We start from the raw sequence: 20,642 nt of genomic DNA, 5'->3' as shown, positions 1-20,642 counted from the left end.
TCTGTTCCCAGAAATACCCTCATCATGCACCCTGGGGGCCCTCCTTTCTTGAACTTTTGACCACCCTCAAGTTTGCCTGGGTGGTAGCTATACTTGTTTGGAGGGATAATGACTATAGGAAAAGACATGGGTCCTTGATCTTGTACTTGCCAATTGTATGACCTTGTTTTCCTCATCTGTAAAATAAGGGGAGAGAACTGTATGTTAACAGAGTTCATGTCCTATAAGTAATTTTATGCCTCTAGCTTTGGGTCATAGTGACAAGCTTTGAGAGTAGGCCACATTTATGGTCAACAGTCTTCATTCTAACTAACTAACATTATGAGAAGAAGGGAAAACTAAGGCAATGGGATAAAGAGGAATGTTGGGCTATATTATAAACTTCACATTGAAGCTTTTTGTATGCTGATGCAACGTGTGAACAGAAAGATCAGATCAGTGCTATGTCTTGACTTATTCAAAATCATAATAGACTCAAGTTCAGCACCAAGTTGAACACCTTCCATCACTTTATGGACTCCATGCCAAATTGCCATGGAGAACATCAGAGACAAAATTTTCAATTGACATTAGAAGAGGAAGGGGAATTTAAAGGCTTGAATATCTACCAGGATAGAACCAGATGCTCAGAAACAGTTCTGTTTGAAACTTATATGCAATGGGACCATGCTTTTACAGATGATTCTACTCTGTTCTACACCACAGTTCTTCACATACTTCAAATGACCAATGTAGAAAGAATGCCATGATATGAGAAAAGGAATGGCCATATTTAAGATGTGTCAGCATGTGGAGATGGAGGAATCTCAAAGAAGAAGAAGCTATAACATCCACAAAAATTTTGCCTCTGATGTTCTCCATGGCAAAATGATGGTGTTCAACTTGGTGCTGAACTTGATTTTGATATGATTTTGATACCATGGTAATTTTGGATGCCATTACAGTTGCTCACTCACAACTGAATTGCTCTGGACAAAATGAGCAAATGACACAAAGGTTTTTCCTGTGATTTGACTCAATTGAATGTAACAAGTATTTATCATTGCTATGTAGAGGGTGTTGTGTTAGGACTATGACAAAAAAGAGAAGTGTTCCTTGCCCTCCAGGAGCTCACATTCTATTGAAGAGATACAATCTGTGTACAAATATATACATTATAAATGATAATTACTGATATTTTATGTAAATATAAAGTTTACAAAGTATTTTACATTTGAAGCTCATAAAAACCCTGTGAAGAAAGTACCATTTGTTGTTACAAAGTTACCTAGTTAGCTCAAGATTATCTTTTTTTAAAAAAATTATTTATTTAAGGCAATGGGGTTAAGTGACTTGACAAAGGTCACACAGCTTGGCAATTATTAAGTGTCTGAAGCTGGATTTGAGCTCAGGTCCTCCTGATTCCAGGGTCAGTGCTCTAGTCATTGTGCCACCTAGCTGCCCCTAGTTTGGGAGTATCTTAAGTAGAATTGGAAATCAGGAGTTCCTCAGAAAAGGTTTCTTGTGGTAATAGGGAATTCATTAAAACTTCTTGAGCAAAGGAATAAAATTGCCAGATCTGTTTTTTTAGGGATATTAATTATATAGTAGTATAGAGGATGGACTAGAGAGAGAGAGACTGGAAGCAGAGACACTAATTAGGGGGCAGGCTAGAATAAGCTTTCTTCTTTCCTTCTTTTTCTCCTTCCTTCCACCTTACCTCCTTTTCCCTTCCTTTCCTCCCTTCTTCCTTTCTTCTCTTCTTCCCTCCGTCTTTCCCTTCTTCCTTCCCCTTTCCTCCTTTCTTATCACTTCCTTCCTTTCTTCTTTCCCTCCTTCCTTCCCTCTTTCCTTCCTTGTTGAAAACTTTTCAAGAGTGCAGCTTAAGAAACTCCCCCAGAAGCAGCCTCTCCCCTCTTTGTCCAGGTCGTCTATTTCATCCCACAGGATAAGTAGTTACTGGTCAGCAGTGGTTGGTCACCATACTCTATTGCCCTAACATAGTCTTTTTTTCCTTTTTCTGGAAGCTTTAGGTCTAGTATATTTTCAGAATTTGTGAGAGAAGCTACCAGTCCTTACTGGATAAAAGTAGGGCTCATTACCAAAAAGGGGGAGGCCAAACCACTGCTGCTTTTACTCCACTTCAGACATGAGGAGCCTTTAGATTTCCTCTTTGCTTCTTAGCATCTTCCTTCCTCACTTAGCCCCAAAACAAAAGGTTGTTTTTCAAAAGGAACTTTTACCAAGAAGTTGAAAGAACTCCCTTCCCTTGGATAGTCACAAGACTGTCTTTTGTTCAAGCATTAGAGTATCTCTTACCAGACTAGTTGAATCTAAAGATACCTGATGATCAAAGTCACATTTGGTATTTTGCTAAAGCAGAGAAGGGCAAGACTGTTCACCTAATGTCACACCCAGGCCAAAACAGGAGCCAAGAAAAAGTTTCCAGGTATTGATACCAAATCTCCAAGTTCTAACCACCAACAGCTCAACAGATTCCACTAATCTCTAATTTATTAGAGTTTACATGAATCTAACAACACCTTTCAGTTCAAAGCTTACACTGTTCTTCCACTGACAGTCAGCCAAGTATGTGGTAGGGAAGTGTGGCCAACTGGCAGGGAACTCTCTCCCAACCAACACACACACACACACACACACACACACACACACACACACACACACACACACACACACACACACACACACACTCAAACACCACATGGCCAAAGATCCTGACCCCTTTTCCCATCCCAATCCTTGTTCTTAGTCCTCTATTTCACAAACTAGAGAAAGGAGGCTGGAGTAGGAGAGAGGGAAAGGTTTTTAAACTTCTTTTAAGAGAATAACCAGAATGCCATAGTGAAAGAACTCTTAATATGGAATCAGAAAATCTTTGTTCAAATTCTTACTCTTCTACTTGTTACTTGTAGGACCTTGGTCAACTCTCTTAACTTCTCTGAGACTCAGCTTTCTTATCTGTAAAATAAAAAAGGAATTAATCTCTAAATTTCTTTCCACCACACAATTCTATAATCCTGAATTCATTCTATCAAAATCTATTGGAAAAATATTCTGAGTGTGTTACTAGTTATTCTTCAAGGACCAAATGAAGAAGGGGTTAGAAAAAGAAAAGGAAAAGGTCGCGAAGAGGTGAAGAATAGGGAAGATGGTTTATTCTGACAAAAAAAAAAGTGTGTCAAGGAAACAAGTTACCATTTCACCACAACCAAGGATGGTAAGGTCTACCAGGGCCCAAGCATATGTAACAGATTTTCTGAGCCCACCCTATTGTTCTGCTCTAGAAGCTTTGGGGACCTGGAATCCAGGTGTTTCACAGTCATGGATGTATGGTTCAAGCTCACAGCCAAATTGGTTACCACTCATATATTTGCTTCAGGTTTCTTCCATATCAATGATGTGTAAAAATGTATATGGATCCCTCCTCCCAAATGTGTCCCTTGGCTCTAAAGATTATAGTTCTTCAGACCCAGTTTATATAACTGAAGAAATCTCAACTTTACCAACTTCCCTTTACAGTTTATAAGGCTCTTTTCTGACTATGACTCTGTGAGAGAGGGAGGACAGATATTATGATCAACAGATGAAGAAAATGAAGTATATTGAGGTAAAGGCATTTATCATAGGATAGACCAGGAAGGGAGCCAGAGTAGAGAAGTGCCTGGCTCCAAATTTGTTTGAGAACATGTACACTTTGGGAATCAACAAATACAAATACAAATACAAATGAGTCAATATTTTGTTAATTGGTTAGACTTAAGAATGTGATAGGAAAAATGTTTAGCAATGCAGATGAATCCCATAGGGCAATAACAACATGTATAGCCTTTGATCTAGCAATACCACTACTAGGTCTGTATTCCCAAAAGAAAGGGCAAAAAGTCCACATGCACAAAAATGTTTTAAGTAGCTCTTTTCTTGTGGTGGCAAAGAATTGGAAATTGAAGGGCTGCCCGTCAATTGGGGAATGGCTAAACAAATTGTGATATATAAATGTGATGGAGGACTATTATTCTCTAAGAAATCATGAGGAGTATAACTTCAGAAAAGTCTGAAACACTTGCATGAACAAATGCTGAGTAAAGTGAGTAGAACCAGAATATCATTGTTGACATTAATAGCAATACTGTGTGATAATCAACAATGATGAACTTGCTCATCTCTGCAGTACAATAGTCAAAGACAATTCTAAGTAATTGTGGTGGGAAATGCATCCATTTCCACAAAAGGACCTATGGAGTCTGAATGTAGACCAAAGCTTACTATTTTCAATTTTTAAAATCTGTTTTATGTTTTATGGATTTTCCCCCCCTCATAGTTTTCCTCCCCTTTTTGTTCTGATTTTTCTTTTACAACATGATTAATATAGAAATATGTTTATCATACTTGTACAAGTCTAACTTGTATTAGATTGTCCTCTGTCAGGAGGAAGGAGGAGAGAAGGGAGAGAGGGAGGGAGAAAAATGTAAAACTGAAAACATTACAAAAATAAATGAATATTGTAAACTATCTTTGCATGTGGTTGGAAAAATAAATAAATAAAATGCCTTTAAAAATGCACGTCAAGTGTACATTTCTCCCACCTCCACCTCACCCCCACTTCATGGAAAGCTGGGTATTAAACATTTACCAGCATACTACTGCCTCAAGAAACCATTTAATCCAATTTCCTTGTTTTGTGGATGAGGAAAATGAAGCCCAGAGACATAAACCAATAAAATCACATAGCTTGTAAGTATATTGGATTCCAATTGATTGCACTGTGTATTGGATTCCAATTGGATTCCAAATCAGGTCCTCTGACCCCAAACCTTGTTTTTCCAGGCTGTCCTTCATCTTATGGACAATCATGTAGATAATAACAATAGCACTTTAAGGTTTGTAAAATGATTTCCACTTGTGTACTTTCAGCTGATGTTCATAATATAACCCTTAGGTTTGATGCAATTATTATATAGATTAAATGTCTGAGGTAGGATTTGGACTGAGGTCTTTGGGACTCCAAGTCCAAAGCACCTTGTAGCTGACTTAGATAGTTGGTGACAATATGGGGTAGAGTCAATATTCAAACTAAATTCTTCAGATTCTATATCTATAATTCTTTCATATACACCATATTGCCATTGCCTCTACTTCTTAAAAGAGTACTGGCTCAAGAGTCAGTGGACTTGGATTCAAATCCTCCCTAAGACACATATCACCTTTGTGATCTTGGGTAAATCATTTAATCTGACTAGATATCAGTCCTCTAAGGTCTCCAATACCTGGCATTTCTCCCTAATACTTCTTGGAGTGGTCCTGATCATCTGAAATGCCAGAGACCTCAGGAAGTCTTCCGTGATTTTCTTAGTTATTCCTACTTCCTCCCCTTCTCAATCACTGGGTATTATTTTGAATATGGACTGTATTTTCTTTCTCTGAATATTTTAACCCTTAGTCAAATGTAAATTCTCTGAGGACAAGTACTGTGTAATTGTTGTATCTGTATGTCCTTAAGCAATGTTAATTAGCTAATTTGAGTTGATGGCCTTGTTGGTATACCAGATCACAAGTATGGTCATAGCAGAGACATAACCTCAGTCAGACAGCAGTCTTCCTAGCAAATCCCAAATACACTCAAAAAGAAGGGGAAAGGGTAATTTTCCCAACTAGTTTCATCTACCTGTCTTATAGAGAACAAGACCCAGTTTTAGAACTGAGGAAACTAAGGACTAGGGGAGTGGGGAATGAAGGGACTTATCCAAGGCCATACAGCTATCATGTGACAGAAGCAAGATTTGAATCTGTGTTCTTTATCCCTGAATCCAGCAGGTTAGATAATTTAAACTGGTTAAGTTGTATCACTAAAGTTAAATGAAATCTGAGACTAGGGAAATAGCAATTTCCTAGTTAGGCTATTGAACTGTATCTTTTGCAAGCAGTTTAATTTTGTATTAATTTTGGGAGGAAAACCATGATGTACAAAGGCAATACTCTCCAAAGAAATTACATGTTATAAATCTATTTGGAATATTTATAAAAGAAAAAAATCTGAGGAAGAGAGGAACATGGAATTGTTTGCTTTTCTATTTTCTCTCCAAAATATCCATCCTAGTATGTGAAGTATTTTGGAAGTGGATGCCAGGATCTTGTTACATTACTATTGCATTCAACCTGCTTCTTTCTTCTCACACCCACCTTTTCTGAAATTAGTAAATCAGTCAACAGCTCTGATTGTCTTTGTCTTTCCAATTACACTGGGGAGATTCTGACCAGTCTGCAAAATTTCCTGCTTCCTGCAAGATCAAATCAGTATTGTTTCCATGTTTTTAATTCAAGGGAGGGGCTGTTAATGAAAGTTTTGGTGTCAGGAATTTTATCATTTCTTCATTGCTTCCTGGGTGCTATCCTAGGTCTGGACACACCCCCTAGGGCAACCAAAGAACATTAGTTGGGTTCCAAACACATTCCTCCAACCTTCTCTATGGCACATGGCATCTTTCCACATCTGGGCAACTGTGAGGGTAGAAAGATGGAGTTCCTAGTTCTGTACCATGGGAATGAATGATCTGCCTTGGTTCCTTCCCTCTTACCTGCTCTAGAGAGAACACAAATATGTGTCAATGACAACACAATAAAATCTGATGACAGGCAAAGATCTCTTAAATCTTCCAAATTATCATCTGTACTTCCTCTACCTTTCTATCCTGGCATGTCTGAGTAGACACACCCTTTGGATCTTGCCAACAGCTATAGCCAAGGGTATGTTCCTTCCTGCCTTTTTGGAGAAAACACTGCAGCCCCAGGTGCTATCTTCCTCTGGCTACTCAGTGTGCCCAGTTGGGGTGGGGGCACACAATGGGCCACAGAACTCTTCCTAAAAATTCATCTTGATTCAGCAACTTCAATGGCTTTTTGGTCTTTTTTATACTGAAAACTGGTTATAATGGGGGGCCGCATTACATAATCTTTTTATATCTTATAGAGTGTGCATTCCTTACAACAACCTTGGGAACTAGTAAGGAAAAATGTTCTTTTACAGATGATAAACTTCAGAGAGCTCACCCAAAGTCAAACAGTGATGGGGCTAAGACTAAAACTTGGCCCTTTCAAAAGCAAGTACAAATCTTCTTCCAGCACAGCATGCATCCTCTCCAGCTTAACAACCAGGTGTTCAATGAATAACTTAGGGAGAAGGAGAGGGAGAAGAAGAAGAAGAAGAAGAAGAAGAAGAAGAAGAAGAAGAAGAAGAAGAAGGAGGAGGAGGAGGAGGAGGAGGAGGAGGAGGAGGAGGAGGAGGAGGAGGAGGAGAAATATGAAAAAAAGAGAAGACTATTTTCACTGTTAAGTACTAGGGACACAAATACAGGCAAACTAGATAATCCCTACTCTCAATGAGTTTACATTCTAGATTTTTAAAGTTTTTATTTATTTACAACAATGGGGTTAAGTGACTTGCCCAAGGTCACAAAGCTAGGCAATTATTAAGTGACTGTATTTGAACTCAGGTCTTTCTGATTCCAGGGCTGGTGCTCTATTCACTGTGGCACCTAGCTGCTCCAAGTTTACATTCTAATGGTAGAAGATAATACATCTGAGAAGCAGAAAAGAGGTAGAAGGATGGTGGGGGGGGGTGAATGGCAGTTGGCAACAATGAGCAGAGTGAGTTACAGGTGTGAATTGAAGCTTCACTATGGTTCTTCTTAAAATGATGTTTCCATCAGGAAACCATCAGGAAAGCAAAGTCTAATGGTTCAGTGTTCCCCAAAGTGGTATGGCAACAGTTGAGGAAGAGTCAGGTGAGTGGAAAAAAAGAACAGACTTCAAGGAATCAGCAATGAATGTTGTTAGAGATGGTAACCTTGCAAATGCCTCCTAGGCAGCTTTATCCTATGCTTGGTGACCCAGCAGAGAGGGGAAAATTTTCTTAGTCAGAATATTTATTTCTGTTCTGGGATCCACCTAAAATCATGCCAAGAGTCCTAATGGTCCCATCTTCAGAAATTCTCATCTGATCTTTTCTCCAGGACTATATCAGGGCTTCTGACTGTCTCCAGAGGTGATCATTGGGTTTTGAGAAATTTATTCTTGAGCACCAATCCATGATGGCAGAAAAGGTGGGAGAAGAGAGGCTCAGAAGTTTGCAAAGAACTGGACCTGATGCAATTTAGTGAATCTTTTTCTTCTGACACTCAAAAGTGAGTCATCTACAACTATCCATATGCATGATCAAAACATTGGTGTTTTCCCCATGACTTGTTCAAAGAGCAGGACAGTCAACTCATTCTATTCAAACCTATCATATCCTCAAACATAATATTTTCCTTGCCAGAAGTATTATAAAAGGGTATTGTTTAAAGTAGAATATTGATCTCATATGAGATCCGTTCCAACTTTGAGGTTTTTTGATGCTTTGAAATGAAAATACAATCATTACATAAATGAGCATTCTTAAAAACAAGCATCTCTTGTAATCTCTCTTGTAATTAGATGAGATCTGACAATTTTTTTTCATCTGGGATGATATCTCCAAATTTAAAATGTGCCTAATGCCTAGCACAGAATTGGCTCAAGGTAAATACTACATCTTATAACTTCTTTTGTATTTATTACAGTATCTATCATAGGTATTCAATAAATATTTCTTGAATGAACAAGGAACAATTGAGTAAATCTTTTCCACTAGATCTATTCAATTAAAAAAAACAATTAGGAGAACTAGTTGTGTTGGTTTTATATGGATCAAGAATTTATTTATCAATCAAGTTTTTCTGGTGACAAAGAATAAGCCATTTCTGCATTAATAAGATACATTCTTTCTTGGTTGAAAACAGTTCATTATAAAGGAATGCTTCATTTTTACCTTAGATCATTTCATCATTATCCATTGAATCAAGTTCAAAATATCTAATCTAGTGGTCCCTAGTAGGTTGAGATTCAAGCTCTCTCTGGTGGATGACAAGCTGGTTATCTCTGCCACTCTTTCTCTTTTCAGTCAGGACTTGCCAGCTTGGAACAGAGCCCAGATAGAAGTCAACTTTCCCACAGATCAATTTAACATTCAGTACTCCTTGTCCCTGGATAATTCAGGATAGTCAAAAGGAGCTGCTCATCAGAGAAAGGCTAGGAACCTGTGATCTAGTTGAGCTCTTAGTCAAATGAGAATTTATTAATTAAAATGTTATAATTATGAATTATGTAAGTTATAAAAATATAAATATGATATATGATATATAATACATAAATACATAGTATGTAACAAAGTTTCTGGGGTCACCAATTACATTTAAATTATTTCATCTCCACAGAGAGCTCCAGGTGAAGAAGTTACCTCTGACAATGGGAATTGGCAAGAATTCTGCAATTTAGATTTTTAGAAAGTCTGGGCCAGTGAGATGTTAAGTAATGTTCCTAGGGTTACACAGTCAGAGTGTGGTTGGAATGGATCTTGAACAAAGATCTCCCTTACTCAAAGGTCAGATCACAAGTTTCTATTGTTATTTTTAAGAGCAGAATAAACACCTTTCCACCTGTTCTCTGGAACTCTTTGTACTGATGAGAAGTCTGTTTAGGTTAAGGATCTTACCAACTGAGATTGCATTATAGCCTTTACCAGCTTTGCTGTCAGAAGAAATTGCCTCCGAAATGCCTGGTGATGAAAGAATAAAAGATAGTTATATATATAAAAAGAATTCCACATTAGGTTCTAGCAATCTTTTGCTAAAAACTATGAAAGTAAATGTCAGTATTTCTTCCAGGTGAACTGGCAAATAATTTTTAGCAGTCAAAGACAGATGGTTTTCTTGTAATGCCAAACAATGTTTGGAAGACAAGAAATCAGTCACAAGATTACTAAGGGCCTCTGAGCAAAGGAAGAAGAGAAACTGGGACCAAAATGAACTCTGGAAACAATACAACTTAAAATAATATAGATAAGAACTATAGTTACTTCATCATGGGCCTGAGAACAAATGACTCCCAAAGTGACAGTCATCAGCTTTCTTAGTTGTCTTAGTAAATGCTGTGCATATATGTGTGTGTAGGGGGAGGGGAGGATGTGGGGGTTAGCTGGGGGCATTCAATCATTATAACTCTCATAGCTGCTGCATGTCACTGGGTCCCTGACAAAATGGGAAACAAACTGAGGGGAAATGATTAGAATGTCCTATGTAAACTTATTGTCAAGAATGCCAATAATAGTGATGTAAGAAATGAAATGTCTAGATACAGGCAGTGCACAGGTGGTCCTGGAGGTGTGTGTCAGCTGTCTCTATTTTGCTGTTAGACCTTGACTAAGTGACTTAATCTGTCTGGGTTTCAATTCTCTCATCTGTCAAATTTTACAGTTGGACTTGGGGACTAAGCAAGTCTTCCTCTAGCTCAAAGGTTCTATTTTCATGCCACTTTAGTCATGTGACCCTGAAGAAGTCATTTAGTCTTTCTATGTCTCATTTTCACATGCTTAAAATAGGAATAATAGTATATGCTCTGCAGAATCAGATGAAATAAGTGACTTCATAAGTGATAAAGGTATTTAAATGTAGATTTACAGCACAGAGAGATGCAGTATTATCTATATTATTGTCTATTTAAGAGACAGTATGTTGTAAACCTGGTAATAGGAAACATGTCTTCACAGTTCAAGTATATTGAGGGGTTTGAAATTTTTAAAGAGCATATGTCCTGGCAAGGATGCATTTTTCATCATATTTGTGTACCCAAAAACATCTTTGTAATTCAAGTTTTGTCTCCATAATATTAAAATGACTTGTTGAAGAGTTAAAAAAGTAAATCAAGGGGTGGCTAGGTGGTGCAGTGGATAGATCACCAGCCCTGGAGTCAGGAGTACTTGAGTTCAAATCTGGCCTCAGACATTTAATAATTACCTGACTGTGTTGCCTTGGGCAAACCACTTAACCCCATTGCCTTGTAGAAACCTAAAAAAAATTGGAGATAATGGCACACTAAGTCAACACACATTTATTAAGTGTTTGGTGAACATTGTCCTTAGTGATTTTTAAATTTTTTTATTTAAGGCAATGGGGTTAAGTGACATGCCCAAGGTCACACAGCTAGGCAATTATTAAGTGTCTGAGTTCGATTTTGAACTCAGGTCCTCCTGACTCTAGGGTCAGTGCTTTATCCATTGCGCTAACTTAGCTGCCTCCCAGGGATTTGACTGAATTCCCCACCCTCAATTCCACTGAATTAACTTCTTCCCTCCCCCATTCCTTCCTTCCTTCCTTCTTTCCTTCCTTCCTTTCCTTCTTTCTTCATTCTTTCCCTCTGTCTCTCTTTCTTCATTCCTTTTCCTTTCCTTTATTTTATTTTCCCAATTACACATAAAAAATATTTAAACATTAATTTAAATTTTGAATTTCAAATTTTTCCCCTTCCTCTCTCTCTCTCACCTCCCTAAAACAGAAAACAATTTAATATAGATTAGATATATGCACTTGTGTAAAATATATTTCTATATTAGTCATGTGGCCAAAAAAAGAGATCAAAAGAAAAAAATTTCACAAAAAATAAAGTTTTACATTTAGATTTTATGAGTTCTTTCTCTGGAGGTGGTAGCATTTTTCATCATGGATACTTTGGAATTGTCTTGGATCATTGTACAATATGGCTATTACTATGTACAATGTTCTCTTGGTTCTGCTTACTTCCCTTTTCATCAGCTCAACTAAATCTTTCTAGGCATTTCTGAAATCTGGCAGTTCATCATTTCTCTTAGCACAATAATATCCCATTACATCCATATACCACAACTTGTCCAAGTTGATTAGATATCCCCTCGATTTCCAGTTTTTTGTCATCATAAATAGAATGCTATAAACATTTTGATACAAAAGGATCCTTCCCCTCCCTATCTTTAGATCTATTTAGGATTCAGTCCTAATATAGGTATTGCTGAATCAAAGAGTATACACAATTTGTGTATAGTTCCAAATTGTTCTCCAAAATGGATGGATCAGCTCACAGCTTCAACAAAACATCGATGTACCAATTTTCTCACATCCCCTCCATCATTTATCATTTTCCTTTTACATTATATTAGTCAATCTGATAGATATGAGGTGGTACCTTAGAATTGTTTTAATTTGTATTTCTCTAATCAATAATGATTCAGAGCCTTTTTTTTACCTCATGACTTTAGATAGCTTTGATTTCTCTGTCGGAAAACTTCTTGTTTATTTCCTCTGACCACTTATCAATTGGGGAATGACTTGTATTTTCATATTTGACTTCTCTTAATGCTAAAGCTAACATTTCTAACATAATATTGATAATAGTAGTGATAATGAGCATCCTTTCTTCACCTCTGATCCTATTGGAAAGGTTTCTAGCTCATCTCCATTACTGATAATGATTACTGATGGTTTTAGATAGATACTACTCTATATATTTGAGAAATGAGACCTTTATCAGTGGTACCAGTTGTAAAAATTGATCCTCAGCTTTCTGCTTTCCTTCTAATCATTGTTGCATTGCTGTTGTTTGTACAAATCCTTTTAAATTTAATGTAATCATAATTATCCATTTTATATTTTGTAATGTTCTTTATCTCTTGTTTAATCAAATATTTTTCCATTGTCCATAGATGTGACAGATAAACTATTCCTTGCTCTCCTAATTTGCTTATGGTATCGATCGCTCTTTATGTATAAACCATTTACCCATTTTGAGCCTACCTTGATATACAATGTAAAATTTTGGTCTATATCTAATTTCTGCCATGTTGCTTTCTAGTTTTCCCAGCAGTTTTTGTCAAATAATGAGATCTTCTCCCAGAAACTTGTATCTCTGAGTTTATAAAAAACTAGATTTCTATGATCATATACCTAATTTATGTGTCTTGTGTACCTAACTTATTCCAATGAGTCATCACTCTATTTCATAGCCAGTATCAGATAGTTTTGATGATTACTGTTTTATAATATAATTTGAGATCTGGCATGTCTAGATCACCTTCTTTCACTTTTTCCCACTTATTCCTTTGATATTCTTGACCTTTTCTTCTTCCAGATGAATTTTGTTATTACTTTTTCTAGCTCTATAAAATATTTTGATAGTCTGATTGGTTTGACATGAAGTAAATTAATTTAAGTAGACGTTTTATTTTTATTATATTGGCTTGAACTACCCATGAACAATGGATATTTTTCAATCGTTCAGATCTGACTTTATTTATGTGAAATGTTTTGTAATTGTGGTTACATATTTTCTGGGTTTGTCTTGACAGGTAGATTCTCAAGTATTTTATAGTCTACTGTTATTTTAAAGGGTATTTCTCTTGCTATCTCTTCTTGCTGATCTTTGTTGGTAATTTATAGAAATGCTGATGACTTAAATGAGCTTATATATTTATGCATTGTTGCTAAAATTGTTCCTTGCTTCAACTAGTTTTTAGTTGATTATTTAGGATCTTCTAAGTAGACCATTATATCATCAATCGTATTAGTATTGCTTCCTTGCTGTCTAATTTCCTTTTCTTCTCTTAATGTGAAAGCTAACATTTCTAATATAAAATTGATAATAATAGTGATGTTGCTTCACCTCTATTGGAAAGGTTTCTAGCTCATCCCCCATTACTGATAGTGATTATTGATACTATTCATTATTTTATGGAAAAGTCCATTTATTCCTATGCTCTTTAGTGTTTTCTTATAAGAATGGGTGCCATGTTTTGTCAAAAGTTTTTTTCCTACATTCCTATCATTTTAGATATCATATTATTTCTGTTGTTTTTGTTACTGATATGGTCAATTATGCTGATAGTTTTCCTAATATTGATTTGGCCCAGTATTCCTGGTATAAATCCCACCTGGTTATAGTGTATGATGCTTGTGATATATTACTGTAATCTCTTTACCAATTTTCCTTTCTTTCCTTCTTCCTTCCTTCCTTCCTCCCTTTCTTTTTCTTTCTCTCTCTCTTTCCTTCCTTCTTTCTCTCTCTTTTTCTTTATTTTCTTCTTTCCTTTCTTTCTCTTTTTCTCTTTATTCTTTGTCTCTTTCCTCTTTTGCTCTTTCTATATTTTTATTTCTTTATTTCTATATTTTTCTTTCTTTGTCTCTTTCTCTTTCCTTCTTTCTCTCTCTTTCTCTATTTTCTGTTTCTTTTTCTTTCTTTCTCTTTTTTCTTTCTCTCTCTTTTTCTTTCTTCCTTCTCTCCCTCCTTTTCTTCTTTCCTTCCTTTCCCCATCTTCCTATATCCTGACTTTGCACAGACAGAGCCTCAGGCTTTTTTCTCCCTCTTTTTGGGAAAACAATAGGTTGCCCTACCAGTGCAACTAACTTATAGGGAAAAGATGCATGGAAGTTACAAAAATATCTGAGGAACTGTCATTATGAGATTGGCCAGTAGATGGCAGCCTAAGAATACTGAGATCACTTGAAGAAGGTTGCACATTTGTGTATTCGAGCTTTTCTTTTTTATCAGGGGCACCAGATGACCTTACTAAGGTAGACCTGCTTACTCTGAGACTAGCTGGGTAAGTGGAGGAGGTCAACTAGTGGCCAGATAAAGAAAATGGCATTCCCACGATTCAAGGACAAAAAAGAAAACACAACGCCTTTGAGATGAAAATAGGTCAGGGTCCTCCTACAGTGGGAAAAAAAAAATCTATACACAGGAAGTGATGGATTTGCCTCTCTTATCCACTTGGATGAGAGAAAACAACTTCCAAGAACTGCTACAAACAGAAACACATGTAACCTCATCTGGGGTGCAGAAGCTGACCATTTCTGTACATTACAATAATAACTGGTTATCAGGTCAGCCTTGCTAACTTATATTTCTCTGGCATTTTTTATCTGGTAAAGTGTTTTCCTCCTAACAGCCTTGTGAGATTATTGTTATCAATGCTGGGTTAACCTTGAGGTCTGGAGGAACAGGGTTCTCAGAAACAGAGAATCGAGATTTCATTATAATGAGGTCTCTCCAACTTCTGTAATTCCTTTGAATGGAGTCCAAAATGAACCCTCCTTAGATTGAATTCTACATTATACTGTCATGTAATAATGAAGCTCTGGTGTCTCATTTATTTGTTTTGATCATGGATCTACCCTTAACTCATTTGGATAGTACAACCTGAGCTGACCAATTTCATTCCCATGACTTATTGTGGGACAAATGTGAATATATATACATATATATGTATATGTATATTAATTGTATGAATATAATATGAATTATGGGACTGGAGAGGTGCTTTCTAATCATTTAGCTCAACCTCTTCATTTTACAGCTGAAGAAACATAGATGCTTATTCCGGGCAGATATGGGATTAGAACCCAAATCTCCTCATACTAGAGTATAGTGCTCACTGCCTACTACATTCCATCATGTGACCTGCTTTGATTCCCCCAGCTATTTCTATTTCTACTCTGTATCTCCTGAAATTGCTTTGTATTTTATATATATATACTCTATTTTTGCTTATCTGTGTATATGATAACTCTCTCCCTTCCCTCTCCCCAACAGAATATAGGATACTTGGAGGAAGGGATTGTTTCTTGTCTTTGTATATCCAAGGCTCAGCAGAGTCCGTGACACATGATAGATGATTCAAACACATTTATTGAATCAAATTAACAAAAATACAATTGTCCCATTTCCTGAGATGATTATGAACTTTATTTTGAAATTTGGCAGTTTCTAAATCAGTCTTGCCCAAAGTCACGCACTTATTTGTTTTCATTATATTCTTACCAAGAGAAACCAAACAACAATATGGCCAAGTGATTCTTACTAATTGGTTTAATAAGATAGTAAGTAAATTCAGGTAAAGTTCTACTCCAGTGCCTGAGAGTAGATGAGGTAAGGATTCTTAAAGAGGGTGCTAAGAGGGTTCAAATTCTTTCATGTCTTACTAAATAGAAACTTTTGAGCATAGCTCAGTTTTCCTGACATTATAGAGGCTAATTTGCAGGCTAGGTGCAGGATGATAAAAGTTTGTTAAAACCCTTTGTATATAAGTTGAGCTATCTAAGCTATTTAATAGAACTTCTAACATATAAAAGGAATCTGCAAAAGTTGTGGCTTGCCTGAATCAATAAAATTAGTAACAAATCATGAAATATCAGATTTATTTGCTGGTGTCTGTTTTCATTGTGCTTTCTCAATACATCTCATAATATCTATTTTCAACAAGAGCCTTACTTTGGTTTATATATTAATATTGGACAAACATATTATAATTGTTCTTGTGTTCATTAGAGTTGAAGGCAGGGACTGTGTTTTGCTTTTCTTTATGTACCTCAAATAAGTGCTCAATAAATGTCTTCTGATTATCTGATTGAGGTTTTAAAAAAATCCCTTGAAGGTTAAAAAAACACCAAAACTCCTGGAAGTATTGCCTTAGCCTTGGAATAAGACAATTGGGATCCAGTCCTAAATCTTTCCCTTACCAGCCCATGAGGCCAGAGGCAAAAGAATCACTACCCATACCTACAATTATTGCTATTATTTTTTAATTTTAATTTTTTTCTCTCCCCTTTACTTTATCACTCAAGCAAGTCTATATTTTGTGTGTGGGGGTATTCTGTTTACTCTTAAACAAGAATATTTTATTAATGTATAAAAATTATTTGTACAAAAAGAGAATAAATATTAAAAAAAGAATCGCTACTCTTTGAGCTTCAGATTCTTTTTCTGGAGAAAAACAAAATAAAACAAAACAAAAGAAGTGTTTGAGTGTCTGTTTGTGTGTGTGTGCTAATAATACATAGCTACCTACCTGACAGAGTTGTTGTGAAGATCAAATGAGATAATTTATATAAGACAGTTTCGAAAAGCATAATTAATAGGATGTTTTATAAACCACTTAGTCCCTGAGAAGACACCTGGCTTTATTTTGAAATCCTTCTATCTCCATATTTGTTCCCACCAAAGCCACATATTTTTCACAGATTTGTTGCATATGTTCTTGGAATATTTCACCTTTGTGAAACAGCAGCATTTATGAACAATAAATGTTTAATCCAATCACAGAATTGTGAGGCTGAGGAGGAGTAGGTGGAAGATGAAGATGAGGAGGAGAATGAAAGAGTTGGATTCTCTCGGACTGTGAGCATGTAGTCAGTTCTGTAGAGCAAGGGTTCTATAAAAGCACAGGAATTACCATTGCTACACTTCCAGTTTGTGAAATTCTGACCTCACTCAAGTTGGTGACCCTGAACTTAAACCACTTTCATTAACATGTAAAAAAGGAGGCCCATGCAAATCATTTACATTTTTAAAATTTTCATTTAATTAGGTGTTTCAATATGTATTATAAATTGAACTCTAAACAAAATATAGTTAAGAAAAAAATCCAACCAACTGGAAATTATAAGATAAAGTCATAAGCAATGCAAATATATATAAATATATATACGTATGTATGTGTGTATGTATGTATATGTATATATATATGTGTATATATATATATATATATATATATATATAAGTTTTAATTAACCCTGTGTTTATTTTCTGTCTTTCACTGTTCAGTTTGGGTCTTTTGGGGGTCACAAGAAAGGCAGAAGGTAAAGAAAACTGGGGCTGAGGGTAAAGGAGGGAAGAACGGCTTTGACAAGAAAGTCTATGCGTTGGCATATACATTCTTGGCCCAGTTATTTATATGTTTAGGGGTTCAGCCTTGGGAATGGACATTAGTCCTTTGTTGAGTGATTCTGGAGAAGCCCCCCAAATTCGATGTGAGGGGGGAAGACTTCTCCTAAGCTTATCCATCTACTCCTTTTCCCCACTTTCCCTCCGTTTTCTTTTCTGGTAGATAGTGCCTGGGAACCTGGTCCCTGTCTCTGGGTGGAATGGAAACGTCTTATTGAAGATTTTGCCTATTTATTTATTAGCTCTTTCTAGTCTAGGGTCTTTCTTCCCCAGAGTACAGATGAGAGAGACTCTTTGTCCAGCCGCAGAAGAATGAAGTCCAACTCCAACCTGAGTGCTTTTTCTTTCCATTATTATTTCCCCTGGTATCTTTGATTAGGTCCCCACTATATTTAAGCAGAGCTGGCAGAAAACACTCGCAGGCGCACACAAATCAGTGCCACCACCATCATCATCACAACAACAACAACCCACGACCAGAGTGATTTTCCAATTTGTTTGCTGCTTGCTGCTTAAACACCAAGACATTAGGACTCGACTTTCTTTTCAGTTTAATGAGCAAAAAGAAACGGGGGAAGCAGTGTACAGTGAAGCGGGGGGTGCGGGAGGGGGAACAAGGAGGAGAATGCCAAGGAGCAATTATACAAAAATATATACTGTGCTGATTAGGGATTCCTTCTCCAGTCTGCTTTGGCTCAAGTTAAATCTTTTTCTAATGAGATATGGCTTATCCAGATCAGAGCGCACAGGAAAAAGTTGCAATTAACTTTTAAAAGAAAGAAGTGAGTAAGAGAAAGGAAGAGAGGAGAGGAAAGGATGGGGGAGGGGTGGGGAAAAGGAAAAAGAAGAGGAGGAGGAGGACGGAAAAGGACGGATTTAAGGCCGAGAATGGAGTGGAGTGGCAAGCATTCTTCTGCCATGCAAGTCAGTGCATATGCTTCGGATGGTGGCTTGTTACCTTGATTATATATGTTGAGTCTATTATTACTTCTCGGTAGAGTTTTAATGCTGGGTGGAGGGTGAGGGGTGAAGGGGTGGGAAACCACTTGTAAAAACTGCCTGCGCCCGCGGGCGGGCCTCAGCCCGAGAAGGGGTTATCAGCACTTTGGGCCTAGTTGAATCCGATTCAAAGAGTCATTTCTCGGGGCGATTCCAATCTCCCAATTGCCCAGATAGTGTGAGCTGCTTCTTGGGGCCAGAGCGGGGGTGGGGGTGGGGTGGGGCCGGGGTCGGCTCTCTTAGGGAAAGTAGAAATGACTTAAATGCACAACTCTCTGGCTCTGGCGCTCGCGCTCACACCGCACTTTAGCTCTCGCCCATCCAAGGCCGGTGGCTTACTGGCCTGGACCAATAACGCCTGCCCCGCACACCCTGGGGGTGCACCCTGGTCATCCCCAGCAGAGTTTCTCCAGGACTCAGTTGAGTTGGCCCGGGCCCTGGGGTCACTGTCATCGTTGAAAGGGCTGGGGGTCATGGCTTACCCCCCCCCCCGCTTCTTCTGGAGCACAGGGTAGAAAAATAGTCCCCACGCCTCGTCCCCGCCGCCTCTCCCCAATCTTTACAGTCAGAGTCGGGTCCAAGCCCCGGCTTTGCTCAAACAGACGATGCCCAGGTCCTGGAGGTGCAGCCGCCGCGGACCGGGGGAAGGACTGGAGGCCCCCATCCAGCCAGGCCTTTTTTGTGTCTTCTTCGGCGCGAATCCTCCCGGAGTCAGCGCAGGTCTGGGGGAGTCAATGACCTGGAAAGAGATGCAGGAAAGGAACTGGCTGGGGAGCAGAGAGCTCAGAGCTGCAGGCTCATATTCGCAGTGGGCCTCCATCCCTTTCCTGCCCCCCACCCCGCACTGTCAAAGCCCCACGGGTCTGTTTCCACGATCAGGCCAAGGAAAAAGAAGGGCCTCGAGATGGGTGGTTGAAGAGAAAGGGTGAGGCGAATTGTGGTCTCCCTTTTCTAGCTGGGCATCCTCTCTAGAGGCATTTCCTCCCTTCCAATGCCTCCTGCCCGGGAGTAGGAGAAAAGATGAGGAACTGCATGTTACAGAATGATAGAACTGAAAGGAAGCCCGGAAAAAATCGAATTCGTCTCCTCCCAACTCCCAATAGAGTCAAGGAGGAAGTGACTTGCTCAAAGTCTACACAGGAAAATAGAAACAAAGCTAAACACTAGATCTCTGCTTCCCCCGCGGCTGCCCATGCTCATATCTGAGGGGAGAGTCCCCAGTTCTCAGTTCCTCCTCCCTGATAACTTCTCCAGCTGGGAGAGGACCCGAGGGCTATATTTTGAAGAATATTTTGCTTTGTGAAAACGGAGTTGTTTGTATCAAATTGGAGTACTGAAACCAAGGCTCCTAAGCCAGGCTGGGGCGCAGTTCACTAGGCGAAATGCGTAGCAGAAAGTTCCCGAATTCTGATCCCCCATTTCTAGGTGGACATCCTCTCTTAGGGACCCCCTCAGGTCCTCCTCCCTAGATTCTCGGAAGACTCTGGCCGGGGTGGGGGGAGATGATGAACTACCTGCTACAGAGTGACAGAACTGGGAAGGACCAGGACCACTATCTATCTACATCGACTCTTCCCACCCCCACCGCCTCATCAAAGGAGTCAAGTGACTTGCTGAAAGCTACGCAGTGAGATATTAGCAAAGGCCGAACTGGAAACTAGCCCTCCTGGTTGCCAGGCTGCTGTCCTTTCTGGCATATCTAAGAAGGAGGCAGAGTCCTCCCATCCTCAGTTCTTACTCCCTCATCACTTCTCCAGCTGGGAGAGGACGGGTGTGCGATGTTTTGAGAAATGTTCTGCTATGGGAAGTCGGAGTTGTTTATTTCAGATTGGTGGACGATTTCTACTACCGTTCCCAAACCCGGCCGGAGCTTAATTCAGTAGGCAACATGGGCAAAGGGACTCGAAGAGGCTCGAGATGGGTAGCAGAAGAAACAGGGTTCCGGGTTCTCTCCCAAGCGATCCGAATTCTGATCTCCCCACTTCCAGCTGGCCATCCTCTCTAGAGACACGCTCAGATCCTCCTCCCTGAAGTTTTCAATGACC

General features: G+C 38.4%; 1 long non-coding RNA gene across 1 annotated transcript in view; it reads right to left on the bottom strand.

The window, feature by feature from the left end:
• Positions 1-7,263: 7,263 nt before the first annotated feature.
• The window catches only part of LOC141521232 (uncharacterized), an 82,688-nt gene continuing 69,309 nt past the window's right edge, over positions 7,264-20,642 (bottom strand). Inside the window, exon 3 of the long non-coding RNA XR_012477871.1 lies at positions 7,264-19,336. This is a non-coding gene — a long non-coding RNA (uncharacterized LOC141521232). The remainder of the gene's footprint in view (positions 19,337-20,642) is intronic.

Source organism: Macrotis lagotis, chromosome 4 (assembly GCF_037893015.1).
Source record: "Macrotis lagotis isolate mMagLag1 chromosome 4, bilby.v1.9.chrom.fasta, whole genome shotgun sequence".
NCBI lineage: Eukaryota > Metazoa > Chordata > Mammalia > Peramelemorphia > Peramelidae > Macrotis > Macrotis lagotis.
The sequence above is the reverse complement of the archived record's forward strand: the minus strand, read 5'-3'. Positions and strand labels throughout refer to the sequence as shown.